This window comes from Chiloscyllium punctatum, chromosome 30 (genome assembly GCF_047496795.1).
Source record: "Chiloscyllium punctatum isolate Juve2018m chromosome 30, sChiPun1.3, whole genome shotgun sequence".
Lineage (NCBI taxonomy): Eukaryota > Metazoa > Chordata > Chondrichthyes > Orectolobiformes > Hemiscylliidae > Chiloscyllium > Chiloscyllium punctatum.
In genome coordinates, this window is record NC_092768.1 from 302,680 (window position 1) to 320,591 (window position 17,912).

Consider the following 17,912-nt stretch of genomic DNA (forward strand, 5'->3'; position numbering starts at 1 on the left):
CAGCAGCAGCAGCAGCAGCGGCGGATTACTTGAAAGAAAGATAGTCGAATAATAAAACATGAAAACAACAATAACTATTCTCTTAATCATCTCCACAGAGGTAGAAGATGATCTAAAGGAGAACTCAAATTGACAACAAAATCCAAATTTCACATAAGAACATTCTACCTAATACGGATGCGACAGAGTGCGCTGTCGTCCAATCCTCGGTAGTATAGTGGTTAGTATCCCCGCCTGTCACGCGGAAGACCGGGGTTCAATTCCCCGCCGGGGAGTCTGCGGCATTTTGAGAGGCCAGCTCCATATCTCAATGCAGGAGTGCCGATTTCAAGTCCCATGCGTTCCCAGGGCCGAGCGGTCTGCTCTTGTCAACAAACAAAACCTACGATGCTCTCCCTGGCCAACTTGTCCTTTCATCTACCAAGGAGATGATCATTTGAGACTTCCTCATTTTTTGGCGACAAATGAAAACTGCCGTCCTCAAGAAGGCTCACCGGACCAGAAACCTTGTCTGCTTTCTTCCCCTTCCCCCACCCCCACTCCAGATGCTGACTTGCTCCAGCAATTTCTGTTTCCCACTCTGATTTTGTTGTCACTTCGTCCCGTCAGTGGGCATATAACTCGCACGCAAACGGCGTGCAAATTAAAACCTTTAAGCAACCGGTAGCGACAAATGACAGTGAGCTTTCCCCTCTCCCTCGCTCCAATCAAAAAGGGGTCAGACCCCTCAGAGTTTGGACCCGATCCTGCCATCAAGGTGATGCAACACCATCCCCTGCTGCTGGCAGACTGTACTACACCCACAGTGGAAAGTCAAAGTCATCTGAGTGGCATCGTCTGCTCTTCTCGATAGAAGGACAAAGCCCAGTGGCTGGGTTAACATGAAGGTCAACACAGAGGCAAGCTTGAGAAAGCACGTGCAGGTACTCAACCTACACTGTTGGCATCATAGGAGCACCACAGTGTGGAAGCAGGCCATTCACACTGACCCTTCTGAAGAGAAACCCATGCAGATCCAGGCTTGGTACTGAGGGATCCCAGCAAAAGTTCACCGGTTCCCAATGTTGGGGACGTCCAGAACCAGGGGTCACAGTCTCCGAACGAAGGGCAAGCGATTCAGGAAGAATTTTTCTCTCAGAGAGTGGTGAACCTGTGGACTTGTCTCCCACAGGAAGATGCGGCTATGCCGGTTTGTGAGATACACTCAAGAGGGAGCCGGACGTAGACCTTGCAGCTAAAGGGATCCAGGGGTACGGAGAGGAAGCTGGAGTGCTTACTGAAATTACATGTTCAATCGTGATCACATTGAACGGTGGTGGTGTCTTGAAGGGCTGAATGGAACAAGTGAGGACTGCAGTTGCTGGAAATCAGAGTCTCGATCAGTGGATCAGCAGCAGACGAAGTTTAACACAGACGGTAGGGCACAACGAAAAGGCTGTTTTACAGCAGCAGCAGCAGCAGCGGCGGATTACTTGAAAGAAAGATAGTCGAATAATAAAACATGAAAACAACAATAACTATTCTCTTAATCATCTCCACAGAGGTAGAAGATGATCTAAAGGAGAACTCAAATTGACAACAAAATCCAAATTTCACATAAGAACATTCTACCTAATACGGATGCGACAGAGTGCGCTGTCGTCCAATCCTCGGTAGTATAGTGGTTAGTATCCCCGCCTGTCACGCGGGAGACCGGGGTTCAATTCCCCGCCGAGGAGTCTGCGGCATTTTGAGAGGCCAGCTCCATATCTCAATGCAGGGGTGCCGATTTCAAGTCCCATGCGTTCCCAGGGCGGAGCGGTCTGCTCTTGTCAACAAACAAAACCTACGATACTCTCCATTCTGCTCTCCCTGGCCAACTTGTCCTTTCATCTACCAAGGAGATGATCATTTGAGACTTCCTCATTTTTTGGCGACAAATGAAAACTGCCGTCCTCAAGAAGGCTCACCGGACCAGAAACCTTGTCTGCTTTCTTCCCCTTCCCCCACCCCCACTCCAGATGCTGACTTGCTCCAGCAATTTCTGTTTCCCACTCTGATTTTGTTGTCACTTCGTCCCGTCAGTGGGCATATAACTCGCACGCAAACGGCGTGCAAATTAAAACCTTTAAGCAACCGGTAGCGACAAATGACAGTGAGCTTTCCCCTCTCCCTCGCTCCAATCAAAAAGGGGTCAGACCCCTCAGAGTTTGGACCCGATCCTGCCATTAAGGTGATGCAACACCATCCCCTGCTGCTGGCAGACTGTACTACACCCACAGTGGAAAGTCAAAGTCATCTGAGTGGCATCGTCTGCTCTTCTCGATAGAAGGACAAAGCCCAGTGGCTGGGTTAACATGAAGGTCAACACAGAGGCAAGCTTGAGAAAGCACGTGCAGGTACTCAACCTACACTGTTGGCATCATAGGAGCACCACAGTGTGGAAGCAGGCCATTCACACTGACCCTTCTGAAGAGAAACCCATGCAGATCCATGCTTGGTACTGAGGGATCCCAGCAAAAGTTCACCGGTTCCCAATGTTGGGGACGTCCAGAACCAGGGGTCACAGTCTCCGAACGAAGGGCAAGCGATTCAGGAAGAATTTTTCTCTCAGAGAGTGGTGAACCTGTGGACTTGTCTCCCACAGGAAGATGCGGCTATGCCGGTTTGTGAGATACACTCAAGAGGGAGCCGGACGTAGACCTTGCAGCTAAAGGGATCCAGGGGTACGGAGAGGAAGCTGGAGTGCTTACTGAAATTACATGTTCAATCGTGATCACATTGAACGGTGGTGGTGTCTTGAAGGGCTGAATGGAACAAGTGAGGACTGCAGTTGCTGGAAATCAGAGTCTCGATCAGTGGATCAGCAGCAGACGAAGTTTAACACAGACGGTAGGGCACAACGAAAAGGCTGTTTTACAGCAGCAGCAGCAGCAGCGGCGGATTACTTGAAAGAAAGATAGTCGAATAATAAAACATGAAAACAACAATAACTATTCTCTTAATCATCTCCACAGAGGTAGAAGATGATCTAAAGGAGAACTCAAATTGACAACAAAATCCAAATTTCACATAAGAACATTCTACCTAATACGGATGCGACAGAGTGCGCTGTCGTCCAATCCTCGGTAGTATAGTGGTTAGTATCCCCGCCTGTCACGCGGGAGACCGGGGTTCAATTCCCCGCCGAGGAGTCTGCGGCATTTTGAGAGGCCAGCTCCATATCTCAATGCAGGAGTGCCGATTTCAAGTCCCATGCGTTCCCAGGGCGGAGCGGTCTGCTCTTGTCAACAAACAAAACCTACGATACTCTCCATTCTGCTCTCCCTGGCCAACTTGTCCTTTCATCTACCAAGGAGATGATCATTTGAGACTTCCTCATTTTTTGGCGACAAATGAAAACTGCCGTCCTCAAGAAGGCTCACCGGACCAGAAACCTTGTCTGCTTTCTTCCCCTTCCCCCACCCCCACTCCAGATGCTGACTTGCTCCAGCAATTTCTGTTTCCCACTCTGATTTTGTTGTCACTTCGTCCCGTCAGTGGGCATATAACTCGCACGCAAACGGCGTGCAAATTAAAACCTTTAAGCAACCGGTAGCGACAAATGACAGTGAGCTTTCCCCTCTCCCTCGCTCCAATCAAAAAGGGGTCAGACCCCTCAGAGTTTGGACCCGATCCTGCCATTAAGGTGATGCAACACCATCCCCTGCTGCTGGCAGACTGTACTACACCCACAGTGGAAAGTCAAAGTCATCTGAGTGGCATCGTCTGCTCTTCTCGATAGAAGGACAAAGCCCAGTGGCTGGGTTAACATGAAGGTCAACACAGAGGCAAGCTTGAGAAAGCACGTGCAGGTACTCAACCTACACTGTTGGCATCATAGGAGCACCACAGTGTGGAAGCAGGCCATTCACACTGACCCTTCTGAAGAGAAACCCATGCAGATCCATGCTTGGTACTGAGGGATCCCAGCAAAAGTTCACCGGTTCCCAATGTTGGGGACGTCCAGAACCAGGGGTCACAGTCTCCGAACGAAGGGCAAGCGATTCAGGAAGAATTTTTCTCTCAGAGAGTGGTGAACCTGTGGACTTGTCTCCCACAGGAAGATGCGGCTATGCCGGTTTGTGAGATACACCCAAGAGGGAGCCGGACGTAGACCTTGCAGCTAAAGGGATCCAGGGGTACGGAGAGGAAGCTGGAGTGCTTACTGAAATTACATGTTCAATCGTGATCACATTGAACGGTGGCGGTGTCTTGAAGGGCTGAATGGAACAAGTGAGGACTGCAGTTGCTGGAAATCAGAGTCTCGATCAGTGTGGCGCTGGAAACGCGAAGCAAGTCAGGCAGCATCCTGATTTTCCTGCTCCTCGGATTCTGCCTGACTTGAAGGGCTGAATGGCCTACTCCTGCACTTAATTTCTACGTTTCGATGTTAAATGCATGGCTGAGAGATCTGATGCAGCGTACAGTAAAGTCACCCCACCGTCCTCCGGGAGCACTGCTCTCTGATGAGGAAGCGATTGATGGGTGGTAGTAGAACCTGAGGGGACGAGCTTGAAAAAGGGAAGCTTTCGTGCTGAGTCCATTTGGCAGTGGGAATTGAAGCCAGGCTGTTGGATTTGTGCTGTCGTACACAAATCAGTTTGTTAGAAGCAGGTAATGGGAGAGCGCGCGTGGATCAGCAGCAGACGAAGTTTAACGCAGACGGTAGGGCACAACGAAAAGGCTGTTTTACAGCAGCAGCAGCAGCAGCAGCGGCGGATTACTTGAAAGAAAGATAGTCGAATAATAAAACATGAAAACAACAATAACTATTCTCTTAATCATCTCCACAGAGGTAGAAGATGATCTAAAGGAGAACTCAAATTGACAACAAAATCCAAATTTCACATAAGAACATTCTACCTAATACGGATGCGACAGAGTACGCTGTCGTCCAATCCTCGGTAGTATAGTGGTTAGTATCCCCGCCTGTCACGCGGGAGACCGGGGTTCAATTCCCCGCCGGGGAGTCTGCGGCATTTTGAGAGGCCAGCTCCATATCTCAATGCAGGAGTGCCGATTTCAAGTCCCATGCGTTCCCCGGGCGGAGCGGTCTGCTCTTGTCAACAAACAAAACCTACGATACTCTCCATTCTGCTCTCCCTGGCCAACTTGTCCTTTCATCTACCAAGGAGATGATCATTTGAGACTTCCTCATTTTTTGGCGACAAATGAAAACTGCCGTCCTCAAGAAGGCTCACCGGACCAGAAACCTTGTCTGCTTTCTTCCCCTTCCCCCACCCCCACTCCAGATGCTGACTTGCTCCAGCAATTTCTGTTTCCCACTCTGATTTTGTTGTCACTTCGTCCCGTCAGTGGGCATATAACTCGCACGCAAACGGCGTGCAAATTAAAACCTTTAAGCAACCGGTAGCGACAAATGACAGTGAGCTTTCCCCTCTCCCTCGCTCCAATCAAAAAGGGGTCAGACCCCTCAGAGTTTGGACCCGATCCTGCCATTAAGGTGATGCAACACCATCCCCTGCTGCTGGCAGACTGTACTACACCCACAGTGGAAAGTCAAAGTCATCTGAGTGGCATCGTCTGCTCTTCTCGATAGAAGGACAAAGCCCAGTGGCTGGGTTAACATGAAGGTCAACACAGAGGCAAGCTTGAGAAAGCACGTGCAGGTACTCAACCTACACTGTTGGCATCATAGGAGCACCACAGTGTGGAAGCAGGCCATTCACACTGACCCTTCTGAAGAGAAACCCATGCAGATCCAGGCTTGGTACTGAGGGATCCCAGCAAAAGTTCACCGGTTCCCAATGTTGGGGGCGTCCAGAACCAGGGGTGACAGTCTCCGAACGAAGGGCAAGCGATTCAGGAAGAATTTTTCTCTCAGAGAGTGGTGAACCTGTGGACTTGTCTCCCACAGGAAGATGCGGCTATGCCGGTTTGTGAGATACACTCAAGAGGGAGCCGGACGTAGACCTTGCAGCTAAAGGGATCCAGGGGTACGGAGAGGAAGCTGGAGTGCTTACTGAAATTACATGTTCAATCGTGATCACATTGAACGGTGGCGGTGTCTTGAAGGGCTGAATGGAACAAGTGAGGACTGCAGTTGCTGGAAATCAGAGTCTCGATCAGAGTGGCGCTGGAAACGCGAAGCAAGTCAGGCAGCATCCTGATTTTCCTGCTCCTCGGATTCTGCCTGACTTGAAGGGCTGAATGGCCTACTCCTGCACTTAATTTCTACGTTTCGATGTTAAATGCATGGCTGAGAGATCTGATGCAGCGTACAGTAAAGTCACCCCACCGTCCTCCGGGAGCACTGCTCTCTGATGAAGAAGCGATTGATGGGTGGTAGTAGAACCTGAGGGGACGAGCTTGAAAAAGGGAAGCTTTCGTGCTGAGTCCATTTGGCAGTGGGAATTGAAGCCAGGCTGTTGGATTTGTGCTGTCGTACACAAATCAGTTTGTTAGAAGCAGGTAATGGGAGAGCGCGCGTGGATCAGCAGCAGACGAAGTTTAACGCAGACGGTAGGGCACAACGAAAAGGCTGTTTTACAGCAGCAGCAGCAGCAGCGGCGGATTACTTGAAAGAAAGATAGTCGAATAATAAAACATGAAAACAACAATAACTATTCTCTTAATCATCTCCACAGAGGTAGAAGATGATCTAAAGGAGAACTCAAATTGACAACAAAATCCAAATTTCACATAAGAACATTCTACCTAATACGGATGCGACAGAGTGCGCAGTCGTCCAATCCTCGGTAGTATAGTGGTTAGTATCCCCGCCTGTCACGCGGGCGACCGGGGTTCAATTCCCCGCCGGGGAGTCTGCGGCATTTTGAGAGGCCAGCTCCATATCTCAATGCAGGAGTGCCGATTTCAAGTCCCATGCGTTCCCAGGGCCGAGCGGTCTGCTCTTGTCAACAAACAAAACCTACGATACTCTCCATTCTGCTCTCCCTGGCCAACTTGTCCTTTCATCTACCAAGGAGATGATCATTTGAGACTTCCTCCTTTTTTGGCGACAAATGAAAACTGCCGTCCTCAAGAAGGCTCACCGGACCAGAAACCTTGTCTGCTTTCTTCCCCTTCCCCCACCCCCACTCCAGATGCTGACTTGCTCCAGCAATTTCTGTTTCCCACTCTGATTTTGTTGCCACTTCGTCCCGTCAGTGGGCATATAACTCGCACGCAAACGGCGTGCAAATTAAAACCTTTAAGCAACCGGTAGCGACAAATGACAGTGAGCTTTCCCCTCTCCCTCGCTCCAATCAAAAAGGGGTCAGACCCCTCAGAGTTTGGACCCGATCCTGCCATCAAGGTGATGCAACACCATCCCCTGCTGCTGGCAGACTGTACTACACCCACAGTGGAAAGTCAAAGTCATCTGAGTGGCATCGTCTGCTCTTCTCGATAGAAGGACAAAGCCCAGTGGCTGGGTTAACATGAAGGTCAACACAGAGGCAAGCTTGAGAAAGCACGTGCAGGTACTCAACCTACACTGTTGGCATCATAGGAGCACCACAGTGTGGAAGCAGGCCATTCACACTGACCCTTCTGAAGAGAAACCCATGCAGATCCAGGCTTGGTACTGAGGGATCCCAGCAAAAGTTCACCGGTTCCCAATGTTGGGGGCGTCCAGAACCAGGGGTGACAGTCTCCGAACGAAGGGCAAGCGATTCAGGAAGAATTTTTCTCTCAGAGAGTGGTGAACCTGTGGACTTGTCTCCCACAGGAAGATGCGGCTATGCCGGTTTGTGAGATACACTCAAGAGGGAGCCGGACGTAGACCTTGCAGCTAAAGGGATCCAGGGGTACGGAGAGGAAGCTGGAGTGCTTACTGAAATTACATGTTCAATCGTGATCACATTGAACGGTGGCGGTGTCTTGAAGGGCTGAATGGAACAAGTGAGGACTGCAGTTGCTGGAAATCAGAGTCTCGATCAGAGTGGCGCTGGAAACGCGAAGCAAGTGAGGCAGCATCCTGATTTTCCTGCTCCTCGGATTCTGCCTGACTTGAAGGGCTGAATGGCCTACTCCTGCACTTAATTTCTACGTTTCGATGTTAAATGCATGGCTGAGAGATCTGATGCAGCGTACAGTAAAGTCACCCCACCGTCCTCCGGGAGCACTGCTCTCTGATGAGGAAGCGATTGATGGGTGGTAGTAGAACCTGAGGGGACGAGCTTGAAAAAGGGAAGCTTTCGTGCTGAGTCCATTTGGCAGTGGGAATTGAAGCCAGGCTGTTGGATTTGTGCTGTCGTACACAAATCAGTTTGTTAGAAGCAGGTAATGGAAGAGCGCGCGTGGATCAGCAGCAGACGAAGTTTAACGCAGACGGTAGGGCACAACGAAAAGGCTGTTTTACAGCAGCAGCAGCAGCAGCGGCGGATTACTTGAAAGAAAGATAGTCGAATAATAAAACATGAAAACAACAATAACTATTCTCTTAATCATCTCCACAGAGGTAGAAGATGATCTAAAGGAGAACTCAAATTGACAACAAAATCCAAATTTCACATAAGAACATTCTACCTAATACGGATGCGACAGAGTGCGCTGTCGTCCAATCCTCGGTAGTATAGTGGTTAGTATCCCCGCCTGTCACGCGGGAGACCGGGGTTCAATTCCCCGCCGGGGAGTCTGCGGCATTTTGAGAGGCCAGCTCCATATCTCAATGCAGGAGTGCCGATTTCAAGTCCCATGCGTTCCCAGGGCCGAGCGGTCTGCTCTTGTCAACAAACAAAACCTACGATACTCTCCATTCTGCTCTCCCTGGCCAACTTGTCCTTTCATCTACCAAGGAGATGATCATTTGAGACTTCCTCCTTTTTTGGCGACAAATGAAAACTGCCGTCCTCAAGAAGGCTCACCGGACCAGAAACCTTGTCTGCTTTCTTCCCCTTCCCCCACCCCCACTCCAGATGCTGACTTGCTCCAGCAATTTCTGTTTCCCACTCTGATTTTGTTGTCACTTCGTCCCGTCAGTGGGCATATAACTCGCACGCAAACGGCGTGCAAATTAAAACCTTTAAGCAACCGGTAGCGACAAATGACAGTGAGCTTTCCCCTCTCCCTCGCTCCAATCAAAAAGGGGTCAGACCCCTCAGAGTTTGGACCCGATCCTGCCATCAAGGTGATGCAACACCATCCCCTGCTGCTGGCAGACTGTACTACACCCACAGTGGAAAGTCAAAGTCATCTGAGTGGCATCGTCTGCTCTTCTCGATAGAAGGACAAAGCCCAGTGGCTGGGTTAACATGAAGGTCAACACAGAGGCAAGCTTGAGAAAGCACGTGCAGGTACTCAACCTACACTGTTGGCATCATAGGAGCACCACAGTGTGGAAGCAGGCCATTCACACTGACCCTTCTGAAGAGAAACCCATGCAGATCCAGGCTTGGTACTGAGGGATCCCAGCAAAAGTTCACCGGTTCCCAATGTTGGGGGCGTCCAGAACCAGGGGTGACAGTCTCCGAACGAAGGGCAAGCGATTCAGGAAGAATTTTTCTCTCAGAGAGTGGTGAACCTGTGGACTTGTCTCCCACAGGAAGATGCGGCTATGCCGGTTTGTGAGATACACTCAAGAGGGAGCCGGACGTAGACCTTGCAGCTAAAGGGATCCAGGGGTACGGAGAGGAAGCTGGAGTGCTTACTGAAATTACATGTTCAATCGTGATCACATTGAACGGTGGCGGTGTCTTGAAGGGCTGAATGGAACAAGTGAGGACTGCAGTTGCTGGAAATCAGAGTCTCGATCAGAGTGGCGCTGGAAACGCGAAGCAAGTGAGGCAGCATCCTGATTTTCCTGCTCCTCGGATTCTGCCTGACTTGAAGGGCTGAATGGCCTACTCCTGCACTTAATTTCTACGTTTCGATGTTAAATGCATGGCTGAGAGATCTGATGCAGCGTACAGTAAAGTCACCCCACCGTCCTCCGGGAGCACTGCTCTCTGATGAGGAAGCGATTGATGGGTGGTAGTAGAACCTGAGGGGACGAGCTTGAAAAAGGGAAGCTTTCGTGCTGAGTCCATTTGGCAGTGGGAATTGAAGCCAGGCTGTTGGATTTGTGCTGTCGTACACAAATCAGTTTGTTAGAAGCAGGTAATGGGAGAGCGCGCGTGGATCAGCAGCAGACGAAGTTTAACGCAGACGGTAGGGCACAACGAAAAGGCTGTTTTACAGCAGCAGCAGCAGCGGCGGATTACTTGAAAGAAAGATAGTCGAATAATAAAACATGAAAACAACAATAACTATTCTCTTAATCATCTCCACAGAGGTAGAAGATGATCTAAAGGAGAACTCAAATTGACAACAAAATCCAAATTTCACATAAGAACATTCTACCTAATACGGATGCGACAGAGTGCGCTGTCGTCCAATCCTCGGTAGTATAGTGGTTAGTATCCCCGCCTGTCACGCGGGAGTCAGGGGTTCAATTCCCTGCCGGGGAGTCTGTGGCATTTTGAGAGGCCAGCTCCATATCTCAATGCAGGAGTGCCGATTTCAAGTCCCATGCGTTCCCAGGGCGGAGCGGTCTGCTCTTGTCAACAAACAAAACCTACGATACTCTCCATTCTGCTCTCCCTGGCCAACTTGTCCTTTCATCTACCAAGGAGATGATCATTTGAGACTTCCTCATTTTTTGGCGACAAATGAAAACTGCCGTCCTCAAGAAGGCTCACCGGACCAGAAACCTTGTCTGCTTTCTTCCCCTTCCCCCACCCCCACTCCAGATGCTGACTTGCTCCAGCAATTTCTGTTTCCCACTCTGATTTTGTTGTCACTTCGTCCCGTCAGTGGGCATATAACTCGCACGCAAACGGCGTGCAAATTAAAACCTTTAAGCAACCGGTAGCGACAAATGACAGTGAGCTTTCCCCTCTCCCTCGCTCCAATCAAAAAGGGGTCAGACCCCTCAGAGTTTGGACCCGATCCTGCCATTAAGGTGATGCAACACCATCCCCTGCTGCTGGCAGACTGTACTACACCCACAGTGGAAAGTCAAAGTCATCTGAGTGGCATCGTCTGCTCTTCTCGATAGAAGGACAAAGCCCAGTGGCTGGGTTAACATGAAGGTCAACACAGAGGCAAGCTTGAGAAAGCACGTGCAGGTACTCAACCTACACTGTTGGCATCATAGGAGCACCACAGTGTGGAAGCAGGCCATTCACACTGACCCTTCTGAAGAGAAACCCATGCAGATCCAGGCTTGGTACTGAGGGATCCCAGCAAAAGTTCACCGGTTCCCAATGTTGGGGGCGTCCAGAACCAGGGGTGACAGTCTCCGAACGAAGGGCAAGCGATTCAGGAAGAATTTTTCTCTCAGAGAGTGGTGAACCTGTGGACTTGTCTCCCACAGGAAGATGCGGCTATGCCGGTTTGTGAGATACACTCAAGAGGGAGCCGGACGTAGACCTTGCAGCTAAAGGGATCCAGGGGTACGGAGAGGAAGCTGGAGTGCTTACTGAAATTACATGTTCAATCGTGATCACATTGAACGGTGGCGGTGTCTTGAAGGGCTGAATGGAACAAGTGAGGACTGCAGTTGCTGGAAATCAGAGTCTCGATCAGAGTGGCGCTGGAAACGCGAAGCAAGTCAGGCAGCATCCTGATTTTCCTGCTCCTCGGATTCTGCCTGACTTGAAGGGCTGAATGGCCTACTCCTGCACTTAATTTCTACGTTTCGATGTTAAATGCATGGCTGAGAGATCTGATGCAGCGTACAGTAAAGTCACCCCACCGTCCTCCGGGAGCACTGCTCTCTGATGAAGAAGCGATTGATGGGTGGTAGTAGAACCTGAGGGGACGAGCTTGAAAAAGGGAAGCTTTCGTGCTGAGTCCATTTGGCAGTGGGAATTGAAGCCAGGCTGTTGGATTTGTGCTGTCGTACACAAATCAGTTTGTTAGAAGCAGGTAATGGGAGAGCGCGCGTGGATCAGCAGCAGACGAAGTTTAACGCAGACGGTAGGGCACAACGAAAAGGCTGTTTTACAGCAGCAGCAGCAGCAGCGGCGGATTACTTGAAAGAAAGATAGTCGAATAATAAAACATGAAAACAACAATAACTATTCTCTTAATCATCTCCACAGAGGTAGAAGATGATCTAAAGGAGAACTCAAATTGACAACAAAATCCAAATTTCACATAAGAACATTCTACCTAATACGGATGCGACAGAGTGCGCAGTCGTCCAATCCTCGGTAGTATAGTGGTTAGTATCCCCGCCTGTCACGCGGGCGACCGGGGTTCAATTCCCCGCCGGGGAGTCTGCGGCATTTTGAGAGGCCAGCTCCATATCTCAATGCAGGAGTGCCGATTTCAAGTCCCATGCGTTCCCAGGGCCGAGCGGTCTGCTCTTGTCAACAAACAAAACCTACGATACTCTCCATTCTGCTCTCCCTGGCCAACTTGTCCTTTCATCTACCAAGGAGATGATCATTTGAGACTTCCTCCTTTTTTGGCGACAAATGAAAACTGCCGTCCTCAAGAAGGCTCACCGGACCAGAAACCTTGTCTGCTTTCTTCCCCTTCCCCCACCCCCACTCCAGATGCTGACTTGCTCCAGCAATTTCTGTTTCCCACTCTGATTTTGTTGCCACTTCGTCCCGTCAGTGGGCATATAACTCGCACGCAAACGGCGTGCAAATTAAAACCTTTAAGCAACCGGTAGCGACAAATGACAGTGAGCTTTCCCCTCTCCCTCGCTCCAATCAAAAAGGGGTCAGACCCCTCAGAGTTTGGACCCGATCCTGCCATCAAGGTGATGCAACACCATCCCCTGCTGCTGGCAGACTGTACTACACCCACAGTGGAAAGTCAAAGTCATCTGAGTGGCATCGTCTGCTCTTCTCGATAGAAGGACAAAGCCCAGTGGCTGGGTTAACATGAAGGTCAACACAGAGGCAAGCTTGAGAAAGCACGTGCAGGTACTCAACCTACACTGTTGGCATCATAGGAGCACCACAGTGTGGAAGCAGGCCATTCACACTGACCCTTCTGAAGAGAAACCCATGCAGATCCAGGCTTGGTACTGAGGGATCCCAGCAAAAGTTCACCGGTTCCCAATGTTGGGGGCGTCCAGAACCAGGGGTGACAGTCTCCGAACGAAGGGCAAGCGATTCAGGAAGAATTTTTCTCTCAGAGAGTGGTGAACCTGTGGACTTGTCTCCCACAGGAAGATGCGGCTATGCCGGTTTGTGAGATACACTCAAGAGGGAGCCGGACGTAGACCTTGCAGCTAAAGGGATCCAGGGGTACGGAGAGGAAGCTGGAGTGCTTACTGAAATTACATGTTCAATCGTGATCACATTGAACGGTGGCGGTGTCTTGAAGGGCTGAATGGAACAAGTGAGGACTGCAGTTGCTGGAAATCAGAGTCTCGATCAGAGTGGCGCTGGAAACGCGAAGCAAGTGAGGCAGCATCCTGATTTTCCTGCTCCTCGGATTCTGCCTGACTTGAAGGGCTGAATGGCCTACTCCTGCACTTAATTTCTACGTTTCGATGTTAAATGCATGGCTGAGAGATCTGATGCAGCGTACAGTAAAGTCACCCCACCGTCCTCCGGGAGCACTGCTCTCTGATGAGGAAGCGATTGATGGGTGGTAGTAGAACCTGAGGGGACGAGCTTGAAAAAGGGAAGCTTTCGTGCTGAGTCCATTTGGCAGTGGGAATTGAAGCCAGGCTGTTGGATTTGTGCTGTCGTACACAAATCAGTTTGTTAGAAGCAGGTAATGGAAGAGCGCGCGTGGATCAGCAGCAGACGAAGTTTAACGCAGACGGTAGGGCACAACGAAAAGGCTGTTTTACAGCAGCAGCAGCAGCAGCGGCGGATTACTTGAAAGAAAGATAGTCGAATAATAAAACATGAAAACAACAATAACTATTCTCTTAATCATCTCCACAGAGGTAGAAGATGATCTAAAGGAGAACTCAAATTGACAACAAAATCCAAATTTCACATAAGAACATTCTACCTAATACGGATGCGACAGAGTGCGCTGTCGTCCAATCCTCGGTAGTATAGTGGTTAGTATCCCCGCCTGTCACGCGGGAGACCGGGGTTCAATTCCCCGCCGGGGAGTCTGCGGCATTTTGAGAGGCCAGCTCCATATCTCAATGCAGGAGTGCCGATTTCAAGTCCCATGCGTTCCCAGGGCCGAGCGGTCTGCTCTTGTCAACAAACAAAACCTACGATACTCTCCATTCTGCTCTCCCTGGCCAACTTGTCCTTTCATCTACCAAGGAGATGATCATTTGAGACTTCCTCCTTTTTTGGCGACAAATGAAAACTGCCGTCCTCAAGAAGGCTCACCGGACCAGAAACCTTGTCTGCTTTCTTCCCCTTCCCCCACCCCCACTCCAGATGCTGACTTGCTCCAGCAATTTCTGTTTCCCACTCTGATTTTGTTGTCACTTCGTCCCGTCAGTGGGCATATAACTCGCACGCAAACGGCGTGCAAATTAAAACCTTTAAGCAACCGGTAGCGACAAATGACAGTGAGCTTTCCCCTCTCCCTCGCTCCAATCAAAAAGGGGTCAGACCCCTCAGAGTTTGGACCCGATCCTGCCATCAAGGTGATGCAACACCATCCCCTGCTGCTGGCAGACTGTACTACACCCACAGTGGAAAGTCAAAGTCATCTGAGTGGCATCGTCTGCTCTTCTCGATAGAAGGACAAAGCCCAGTGGCTGGGTTAACATGAAGGTCAACACAGAGGCAAGCTTGAGAAAGCACGTGCAGGTACTCAACCTACACTGTTGGCATCATAGGAGCACCACAGTGTGGAAGCAGGCCATTCACACTGACCCTTCTGAAGAGAAACCCATGCAGATCCAGGCTTGGTACTGAGGGATCCCAGCAAAAGTTCACCGGTTCCCAATGTTGGGGGCGTCCAGAACCAGGGGTCACAGTCTCCGAACGAAGGGCAAGCGATTCAGGAAGAATTTTTCTCTCAGAGAGTGGTGAACCTGTGGACTTGTCTCCCACAGGAAGATGCGGCTATGCCGGTTTGTGAGATACACTCAAGAGGGAGCCGGACGTAGACCTTGCAGCTAAAGGGATCCAGGGGTACGGAGAGGAAGCTGGAGTGCTTACTGAAATTACATGTTCAATCGTGATCACATTGAACGGTGGCGGTGTCTTGAAGGGCTGAATGGAACAAGTGAGGACTGCAGTTGCTGGAAATCAGAGTCTCGATCAGAGTGGCGCTGGAAACGCGAAGCAAGTGAGGCAGCATCCTGATTTTCCTGCTCCTCGGATTCTGCCTGACTTGAAGGGCTGAATGGCCTACTCCTGCACTTAATTTCTACGTTTCGATGTTAAATGCATGGCTGAGAGATCTGATGCAGCGTACAGTAAAGTCACCCCACCGTCCTCCGGGAGCACTGCTCTCTGATGAGGAAGCGATTGATGGGTGGTAGTAGAACCTGAGGGGACGAGCTTGAAAAAGGGAAGCTTTCGTGCTGAGTCCATTTGGCAGTGGGAATTGAAGCCAGGCTGTTGGATTTGTGCTGTCGTACACAAATCAGTTTGTTAGAAGCAGGTAATGGGAGAGCGCGCGTGGATCAGCAGCAGACGAAGTTTAACGCAGACGGTAGGGCACAACGAAAAGGCTGTTTTACAGCAGCAGCAGCAGCGGCGGATTACTTGAAAGAAAGATAGTCGAATAATAAAACATGAAAACAACAATAACTATTCTCTTAATCATCTCCACAGAGGTAGAAGATGATCTAAAGGAGAACTCAAATTGACAACAAAATCCAAATTTCACATAAGAACATTCTACCTAATACGGATGCGACAGAGTGCGCTGTCGTCCAATCCTCGGTAGTATAGTGGTTAGTATCCCCGCCTGTCACGCGGGAGTCCGGGGTTCAATTCCCTGCCGGGGAGTCTGTGGCATTTTGAGAGGCCAGCTCCATATCTCAATGCAGGAGTGCCGATTTCAAGTCCCATGCGTTCCCAGGGCGGAGCGGTCTGCTCTTGTCAACAAACAAAACCTACGATACTCTCCATTCTGCTCTCCCTGGCCAACTTGTCCTTTCATCTACCAAGGAGATGATCATTTGAGACTTCCTCATTTTTTGGCGACAAATGAAAACTGCCGTCCTCAAGAAGGCTCACCGGACCAGAAACCTTGTCTGCTTTCTTCCCCTTCCCCCACCCCCACTCCAGATGCTGACTTGCTCCAGCAATTTCTGTTTCCCACTCTGATTTTGTTGTCACTTCGTCCCGTCAGTGGGCATATAACTCGCACGCAAACGGCGTGCAAATTAAAACCTTTAAGCAACCGGTAGCGACAAATGACAGTGAGCTTTCCCCTCTCCCTCGCTCCAATCAAAAAGGGGTCAGACCCCTCAGAGTTTGGACCCGATCCTGCCATTAAGGTGATGCAACACCATCCCCTGCTGCTGGCAGACTGTACTACACCCACAGTGGAAAGTCAAAGTCATCTGAGTGGCATCGTCTGCTCTTCTCGATAGAAGGACAAAGCCCAGTGGCTGGGTTAACATGAAGGTCAACACAGAGGCAAGCTTGAGAAAGCACGTGCAGGTACTCAACCTACACTGTTGGCATCATAGGAGCACCACAGTGTGGAAGCAGGCCATTCACACTGACCCTTCTGAAGAGAAACCCATGCAGATCCATGCTTGGTACTGAGGGATCCCAGCAAAAGTTCACCGGTTCCCAATGTTGGGGACGTCCAGAACCAGGGGTCACAGTCTCCGAACGAAGGGCAAGCGATTCAGGAAGAATTTTTCTCTCAGAGAGTGGTGAACCTGTGGACTTGTCTCCCACAGGAAGATGCGGCTATGCCGGTTTGTGAGATACACTCAAGAGGGAGCCGGACGTAGACCTTGCAGCTAAAGGGATCCAGGGGTACGGAGAGGAAGCTGGAGTGCTTACTGAAATTACATGTTCAATCGTGATCACATTGAACGGTGGCGGTGTCTTGAAGGGCTGAATGGAACAAGTGAGGACTGCAGTTGCTGGAAATCAGAGTCTCGATCAGTGTGGCGCTGGAAACGCGAAGCAAGTCAGGCAGCATCCTGATTTTCCTGCTCCTCGGATTCTGCCTGACTTGAAGGGCTGAATGGCCTACTCCTGCACTTAATTTCTACGTTTCGATGTTAAATGCATGGCTGAGAGATCTGATGCAGCGTACAGTAAAGTCACCCCACCGTCCTCCGGGAGCACTGCTCTCTGATGAGGAAGCGATTGATGGGTGGTAGTAGAACCTGAGGGGACGAGCTTGAAAAAGGGAAGCTTTCGTGCTGAGTCCATTTGGCAGTGGGAATTGAAGCCAGGCTGTTGGATTTGTGCTGTCGTACACAAATCAGTTTGTTAGAAGCAGGTAATGGGAGAGCGCGCGTGGATCAGCAGCAGACGAAGTTTAACGCAGACGGTAGGGCACAACGAAAAGGCTGTTTTACAGCAGCAGCAGCAGCAGCGGCGGATTACTTGAAAGATAGATAGTCGAATAATAAAACATGAAAACAACAATAACTATTCTCTTAATCATCTCCACAGAGGTAGAAGATGATCTAAAGGAGAACTCAAATTGACAACAAAATCCAAATTTCACATAAGAACATTCTACCTAATACGGATGCGACAGAGTGCGCTGTCGTCCAATCCTCGGTAGTATAGTGGTTAGTATCCCCGCCTGTCACGCGGGAGACCGGGGTTCAATTCCCCGCCGGGGAGTCTGCGGCATTTTGAGAGGCCAGCTCCATATCTCAATGCAGGAGTGCCGATTTCAAGTCCCATGCGTTCCCAGGGCGGAGCGGTCTGCTCTTGTCAACAAACAAAACCTACGATACTCTCCATTCTGCTCTCCCTGGCCAACTTGTCCTTTCATCTACCAAGGAGATGATCATTTGAGACTTCCTCATTTTTTGGCGACAAATGAAAACTGCCGTCCTCAAG

The 17,912-nt window shown here is 50.1% G+C and overlaps 11 non-coding genes across 11 annotated transcripts; all 11 read left to right on the plus strand.

Annotated features, from left to right (window-relative positions):
* The first annotated feature begins 203 nt into the window (after positions 1-203).
* Positions 204-275, plus strand: trnad-guc (transfer RNA aspartic acid (anticodon GUC)). Its single transcript has one exon. It is a non-coding gene; the product is annotated as a tRNA-Asp (tRNA).
* A 1,371-nt stretch (positions 276-1,646) lies between these two features.
* trnad-guc (transfer RNA aspartic acid (anticodon GUC)) lies at positions 1,647-1,718 on the plus strand. Its single transcript has one exon. It is a non-coding gene; the product is annotated as a tRNA-Asp (tRNA).
* A 1,383-nt stretch (positions 1,719-3,101) lies between these two features.
* Positions 3,102-3,173, plus strand: trnad-guc (transfer RNA aspartic acid (anticodon GUC)). Its single transcript has one exon. It is a non-coding gene; the product is annotated as a tRNA-Asp (tRNA).
* Positions 3,174-4,919: 1,746 nt separating this feature from the next.
* trnad-guc (transfer RNA aspartic acid (anticodon GUC)) lies at positions 4,920-4,991 on the plus strand. The gene has a single exon. It is a non-coding gene; the product is annotated as a tRNA-Asp (tRNA).
* Positions 4,992-6,734: 1,743 nt separating this feature from the next.
* Positions 6,735-6,806, plus strand: trnad-guc (transfer RNA aspartic acid (anticodon GUC)). Its single transcript has one exon. It is a non-coding gene; the product is annotated as a tRNA-Asp (tRNA).
* A 1,743-nt stretch (positions 6,807-8,549) lies between these two features.
* trnad-guc (transfer RNA aspartic acid (anticodon GUC)) lies at positions 8,550-8,621 on the plus strand. Its single transcript has one exon. It is a non-coding gene; the product is annotated as a tRNA-Asp (tRNA).
* Positions 8,622-10,361: 1,740 nt separating this feature from the next.
* On the plus strand, positions 10,362-10,433 carry trnad-guc (transfer RNA aspartic acid (anticodon GUC)). Its single transcript has one exon. It is a non-coding gene; the product is annotated as a tRNA-Asp (tRNA).
* A 1,743-nt stretch (positions 10,434-12,176) lies between these two features.
* trnad-guc (transfer RNA aspartic acid (anticodon GUC)) lies at positions 12,177-12,248 on the plus strand. Its single transcript has one exon. It is a non-coding gene; the product is annotated as a tRNA-Asp (tRNA).
* Positions 12,249-13,991: 1,743 nt separating this feature from the next.
* Positions 13,992-14,063, plus strand: trnad-guc (transfer RNA aspartic acid (anticodon GUC)). The gene has a single exon. It is a non-coding gene; the product is annotated as a tRNA-Asp (tRNA).
* Positions 14,064-15,803: 1,740 nt separating this feature from the next.
* trnad-guc (transfer RNA aspartic acid (anticodon GUC)) lies at positions 15,804-15,875 on the plus strand. Its single transcript has one exon. It is a non-coding gene; the product is annotated as a tRNA-Asp (tRNA).
* A 1,743-nt stretch (positions 15,876-17,618) lies between these two features.
* On the plus strand, positions 17,619-17,690 carry trnad-guc (transfer RNA aspartic acid (anticodon GUC)). Its single transcript has one exon. It is a non-coding gene; the product is annotated as a tRNA-Asp (tRNA).
* Positions 17,691-17,912: the final 222 nt, after the last annotated feature.